This window comes from Coptis chinensis, chromosome 6 (assembly GCF_015680905.1).
Source record: "Coptis chinensis isolate HL-2020 chromosome 6, ASM1568090v1, whole genome shotgun sequence".
Lineage (NCBI taxonomy): Eukaryota > Viridiplantae > Streptophyta > Magnoliopsida > Ranunculales > Ranunculaceae > Coptis > Coptis chinensis.
In genome coordinates this window covers 11,459,643-11,465,671 of record NC_141461.1, presented here as the reverse complement: position 1 = coordinate 11,465,671, position 6,029 = coordinate 11,459,643, and the positions used below count along the sequence as shown (strand labels likewise).

Here is a 6,029-nt window from a genome sequence, read left to right as displayed (position 1 = left end):
TTTTTGACATCTCATACAGTAATTGCCATATACTGTTATTGTTTTTCTAGAATAGCTCTTCGTTTGGAATATCTCAAATCTTTACTTGTGTTTGGACTTTGGAATTTGGATTAAGATGCAATAATTTGGCACTCTGAACCGTGATTGAGTGTGAAGACTGGTGACAGAGTAAGTTTCAACAGGCTATATTGTGCTACCATAAGCACAAATAGTGTGCCCTTTCGGCCTTATGGGTGAAGTTGGTCATCAGGTTTCATGAGAATTGTTAAATCTGAGATGGCTATATACATAAAGGAGTATAAATCCCAATCAGGAATTATCTAATGTATCTCAAGAATAATAGATTCAATATCTCACCTATCTCACGAACCATCACAAATTCGTCAATTCTTTGTGCTTTTTGGAAGGACTATTGAATCGCAAGCCTTACACAGACACACTATTGAATCACTACTCAAAAACTACATTTAACTGCGTCTCTGCCCTCTTGGCCCATGACACTTTATAGGCCCATGGCTGTTTCTACATCTTTGGTATGCACCAATTTTGTTCCCTCCATTGCTGCTAAACTGCTAATGATGATGGGAGCATTAGTATTGTTAGAAAGTAAGAACCACCTAAAAGTGTAATAATTTATATTTGTAATTCTTAACATTTATAAATACTTTAGTCCCTTTATCTCCTATCCTATAGTAGCAAGATAGTAGTTTTATAATTTTTTTTAACTAGGCAAAGAACATATGCTAAACTTTCTTTCATCCATTTCTTTTTTTTTTGTTCTTATTGCCTTTCGTCTTCGTTATTTCAATTTCTCATGGATATGTGTTATTGTTTTATTTTTGTATCTTCACAACATAGTTTGGACATTCCTTTATACTACACAAACCATCCTCATCAGTCTTTCAAAAAAAAAAAAAAAAAAAAAAAATCGTTGTTGGTATTTTTCCAAAATATCTATGATTTCACTTACTTTTGTCTCACTTAAAGTTTGTCTAAAATTAATTTTATAGTTGTAGCTGTGATTCCAAGAGAAAATGCTATAACATGCCAAATTAAACTATTTAAAGATGGTTGTGATCCTTTAGCTTGTCGGGAACAATGCACGCACCAATACAATAGCAGTGGAGCTTGCACGGACAATGGCACTGCACTTCAGGATTGTATTTGCTCATATCCTTTGTTAAATGCTAGAGTTTAATTATTTTCAATTATGTATCCAATGTTCAAGATTCCGAACGAAATATCAGAATTCCGCCGGATATTTCAATTTTTTAAAAAACCAGAAAATACAACATAGGGTCGAAATATTACTCATTATGAAATCTTGTCGAAATCAAAATTTGACATGGGTCGAAATCCCAAACTATGCATGTATCTCAAAGACTTGATAAAGTCCAAATAAAGAGACTTACAAATAAATTGGATTTTTTTTTTCTTCCCCTTAAGTATAAGCAAGCAATCGAATCCAAGATCCCTATTGAGTTTAATACTTTATCCTTAATTGCCAAACAAATTATATCACATTAATTTTGGCAAATAATAATATGTATGGTTTTGCCAACAAATGTTGAATATGACATTTTAAAGAGTACGTGTTCAACTTTTGATATGTGATTGATCGTTTAACATTTAGCATGCTCGGTGTTATGCATGCCTCCATTTTAATATATATTTGAAAACTGACCTATCACTAGTACCAAAATAACTCGCTAATCTTATATTATCCCCTATGTTCCTTTATTTTACAAAAGCTCCTTGAAAAGGTGAAACAATTTTATGGATATGACACTTAAGCCTATTGGCTAGTAGTTTTGAAATAATTTTATAAACAAAATTACATAGACTGATAGGTCTAAATTTTGAAATATGCTCAGGAGAAGAAATTTTAGGTATCAAAGCTATAAAAGTTTCATTAAACTTAGGATTTAGAACACCATTGCTAAAAAAGTCTTGAACACAGTCAACAACAGCAGGTCCGACCACATCCCAACAAGTTTGAAAGAAAACCCCTTGGAAGCTATCAGGTCTAAGAGCTTTTAGAGCACCCATCTTCTTAACCACCAGCCAAATATCTTCCCCAGAGGGAATCTTAGTAAGCATCTGATTCTCAAGATTAGTAATACAAGGAGTAAGCAGGGAACTAATAGAGGCATTAAAATATGGGTGGGTAGCGTTAAAAATTGATATGGCCAAAACTTATGATAGAGTAGAGTGATATTTTCTTAATAATATATTTGAAAAACTGGGTTTTAGTTAAAGATGGAGATCTCTTATAAATCAATATTTATCTTCTGTCTTTTTCAAAGTGTTACTAAATGAATCTCCTTTGGATAAATTCTTTCCCCAGAGAGGACTGAGACAAGGAGACCCATTATCTCCTTATTTATTTATTATTATCTCCGAGGCTTTATCTAGGATGATAAATAAAGCTGAAAATGAAAATAAGATACATGATATTAAGATTAGAAGATATGCTCTGCCTATTGCTCATTTATTATATGCTGATGATTTAATTCTTTTTACTAAAGCTTCTCTTAATGAAGCTGATACTCTTAAAAATATTTTGCATGAGTATTGTAAGGCCTCTGGCCAACAGATAAATTTTGACAAATCAAGTATGTTCTTTAGTAAAAATGTACATATTAAACATAAAAAGATTATGAGAAGGTTCTAGAAGATGAGAGAGTTTACAAATAAGGATAAATATCTTGGTGTGCCTATTTTACTTACGGATAGTAAAAAAGCTGATTTTGATTACCTAGTGGATAATGTACATAAAAAGATAAAAGGATGGAGAGCCAGACTCTTATCTCAAGCTGGAAGAACGATTCTCATACAAGCTGTTGCCCAAGCAACTCCTCTCTATGCCATGACTTCCTACTCCCTCCCTTCATCTGTATGTGATAATATTGATAAAGTGTGTAGAGAATTATGGTGGCATGGACATGAGGAATCAAAGAGTATCCACACTATTGAGTGGGATAAACTTTGTAAGCCTAAGTCTCTAGGGGGACTAGGTTTCAAAAAGTTCTCAGATATGAATAAGGCTCTCTTGGCTAAACAAAGTTGGAGAGCCTTAAAAGACAAAAACTCTATATGGTACCAAACTTTCAATGTTGCTTATGGTAGGAGAGGTATGGCAAAAGAACAAAATCTACCCTCCAATGTTTCTTATTTTTGGAGAGGGATTAATAAGAGTTTTGATCTTGTGAATAAAGGGTCCATATGGACAATAGGAGATGGAGCTCATACTTCAGTCTTCTCTAATCCTTGGCTAATGTTTCATGATAAAACTATCCTACTACAGGACTTGCACCCACCTGTGTGGTCCCAAAAATATTGGAAAGTCAAACATCTGATGAAGGCATATGGATCGGAGCTTGGTGGAATGATCAGTTATTAGATGAAGCTTTTGACCCAGTAGTGGGTGGGCTTATTAAAGGGACACATATCAGACCCTAAGAAGGAGGGGATGATGAGTTAACTTGGTGGCCTGACACTAAAGGTAAATTCTCTGTCAAATCTGCCCACAACATGCTAAAAGCTAAGGAATGGGAAGTTTGTGACTCAACTTTCCAACCTAAAACTATTAGAAGAATTTGGAAAGCAAAGGTAGCCGCTAGAGAACAAGTGTTCTTGTGGAAGATGTATATGAACATTTTTCCTCTTGGAGAGAAAATATAGAAGAGGATAAATAATACAGATACCATGTGTGGCTTCTATTTTAGAAAGGAAGAAAACCAGGAACATATTTTCTTTGAGTGTGTGTGACTGGGCTAAAGCTTTGTGGTTTGCTTCACCACTAGGGTTAAGAACAGAGGTTTATAATGGATGGAGTTCATTCACTAGGTGAAAATAAGACTTTTTTTACGGGTAGACCCTGTCAAAAAACACTGTTTTTGACTGACATCGCCTGTCTCAAGGCTCGTCAAAAAATTCATAGTCGTTTTTTTTCTTGATGGTTAGTTACCGTCAATAATTTTAAATTTATTTGACGGGTGGTCAACGTCAATAATAAATAGAATTGTTGACGGTCCATAACCGTCAAAGTTTGCTATTTCACTAGTCAAATTTATCCGATTTTAATGGAATTTGGGATGCAAATTTGAAAATTATTGACGGTTTGCTACGTCAATTTTCTGTATACATAAATTTTCTTGACGGTCTATATCCGTCATTTTTCTGAGCATTAATGTTTTTTTTAAAAGAAATTCTTATAATCAAAATTTCATAAAAATTAAACTATCCAACTCAAATCAATATTCTACCAAAATACAATAGATTCTTTCATCAAAACACCAAAATATTATAACAAAGTACATTACATGAGTTTTAGTATACTCCATATACAACCATACATCTTCATGTGTATGCAAAACCAACTAGGTTGCACAAAAAAAAGCGAAACTACTAAAATGCACAAAAAAAAGTTCACCAACTCACATCAAATTGGCTCCACAAAAGGTATGGGCCATGTAATTGTATCTCCAATTGAAATGTCGCCAAATGTTCCTTCCCCAATATATAACTCAGTTGTGTAATCAAAGATATCGTCAATTGTTATGTTATATGAGTCAGCAGATGGTATGTCATTAGACACGGTTCCAAGTGCAACGGTTTTTTTTTCTTGAAGTTCTTCAAAAGGCATCGTGTGGATTGTTGAACATGTGACACTTCATCAAAAACACGTGATTGTATTCTTACCTACAGTACAACATCACAATTATAAATGAATACAAGATATACAAGTTCAACTCTCAATAAAAGCACAACAATATTTAAATTTAAATAATTAATTTAAATTGGCCTATTAGCTCAGTTGGTTAGAGCAACATCCATTCTCTCTCTACCAAATGGATGCTCTGACCGGTCTTTGTTTATCGAGTATTGTTTCCCGGCAAACTGCCTCATAACCTCTTATAGAAGTACAAACCCATCTGACAAATATTAATTATTATAATAATTGAAACAAGTATTAAGACATGCAACATGTTAAATTGTCATCTCCTGTACATTACTCAGGTAGACTTGGTGGATAAATTGTGTTTTGAGATATCAAGGAGTCCTGCATAAGAACTTCTGGTTTTAACACTTGGCACAGGTATCTAACTTATTTTATTTCAAATGATTTTTTTAGGTAGCAATCTAGTAGAAAGAAAGTATGGTCTTTAGGTGTTTGGCATATTTTTGAGTAATGAATTTTTTACAAGTAAAGACGCATGTGATATTACTGCTGCTGGCCCCAAACTACTTCAGAAGTTGCAGCAGTGCTATTCCAACTAACATTGCAATGGTTAAATATAGGATAGAAGTTTAACTAACTAATACTTAAATTGTTACCAGAAAGTAGAAACATTAGCAATTTTTAGCAGTTTACATGCCTATTGTCGTCAGCATAGTAAATATCTTTGTACCATCAGGAACAATGAAAACAGATTGGTTGAACTTTAGAAATAATGTCAGGAACTCACTTGGTATCAACGCTCTGTTTGAAACCAACTTCCAAGACTTGACCTTTCACGGAGTTTCCATGTATTTTAAGTGGTGTTTACGCGGGCTAACTTAAAGTTCTTAAGTTCATCGGGGGGTTCTCCCTTTGTCCAGCGTTTCTGTTTCTTTGCATAGGAATATTACGAGTAAAGTACAATCACGCTCACCATTACTCGTGAAGCGATTCAGCCAGAGTATTTCAGATCTGCCACATGAATAATTTCAACCATTCTACTCTAGAAAGATGCAACTCTCAGATGGTGCAATGCACATTTCTGACGGCCTTTTTTAGCCTACTTCTCTTCTCTTAATGGTGCCTCAGTTTCTTCCGTGAACTTAATGTTATTATCGCTTTCGGCTCTAGATTTCATGCCACTATCGCTTTCGGTAACAAGTATACACCACTGCGGTAGATTCGACCTCGGAAGTCGAGAAAGGCTGGCAAATAAAAATGATAACCTTCGTAGGCTTGTGCCAGCTTCATAATCAAATTCTCATAACGAGAACGCTGTATGTTCTTAGATAAAGTATGTAACAAT

General features: G+C 34.2%; 1 long non-coding RNA gene across 1 annotated transcript; it reads right to left on the bottom strand.

Annotated features, from left to right (window-relative positions):
• Positions 1-4,262: 4,262 nt before the first annotated feature.
• LOC147491434 (uncharacterized) lies at positions 4,263-5,582 on the bottom strand. The gene is made up of 2 exons (XR_015200028.1): positions 5,472-5,582; positions 4,263-4,704 (listed from the first exon to the last, which is right to left on the bottom strand). It is a non-coding gene; the product is annotated as an uncharacterized LOC147491434 (long non-coding RNA).
• Between the last annotated feature and the right edge of the window lie 447 nt (positions 5,583-6,029).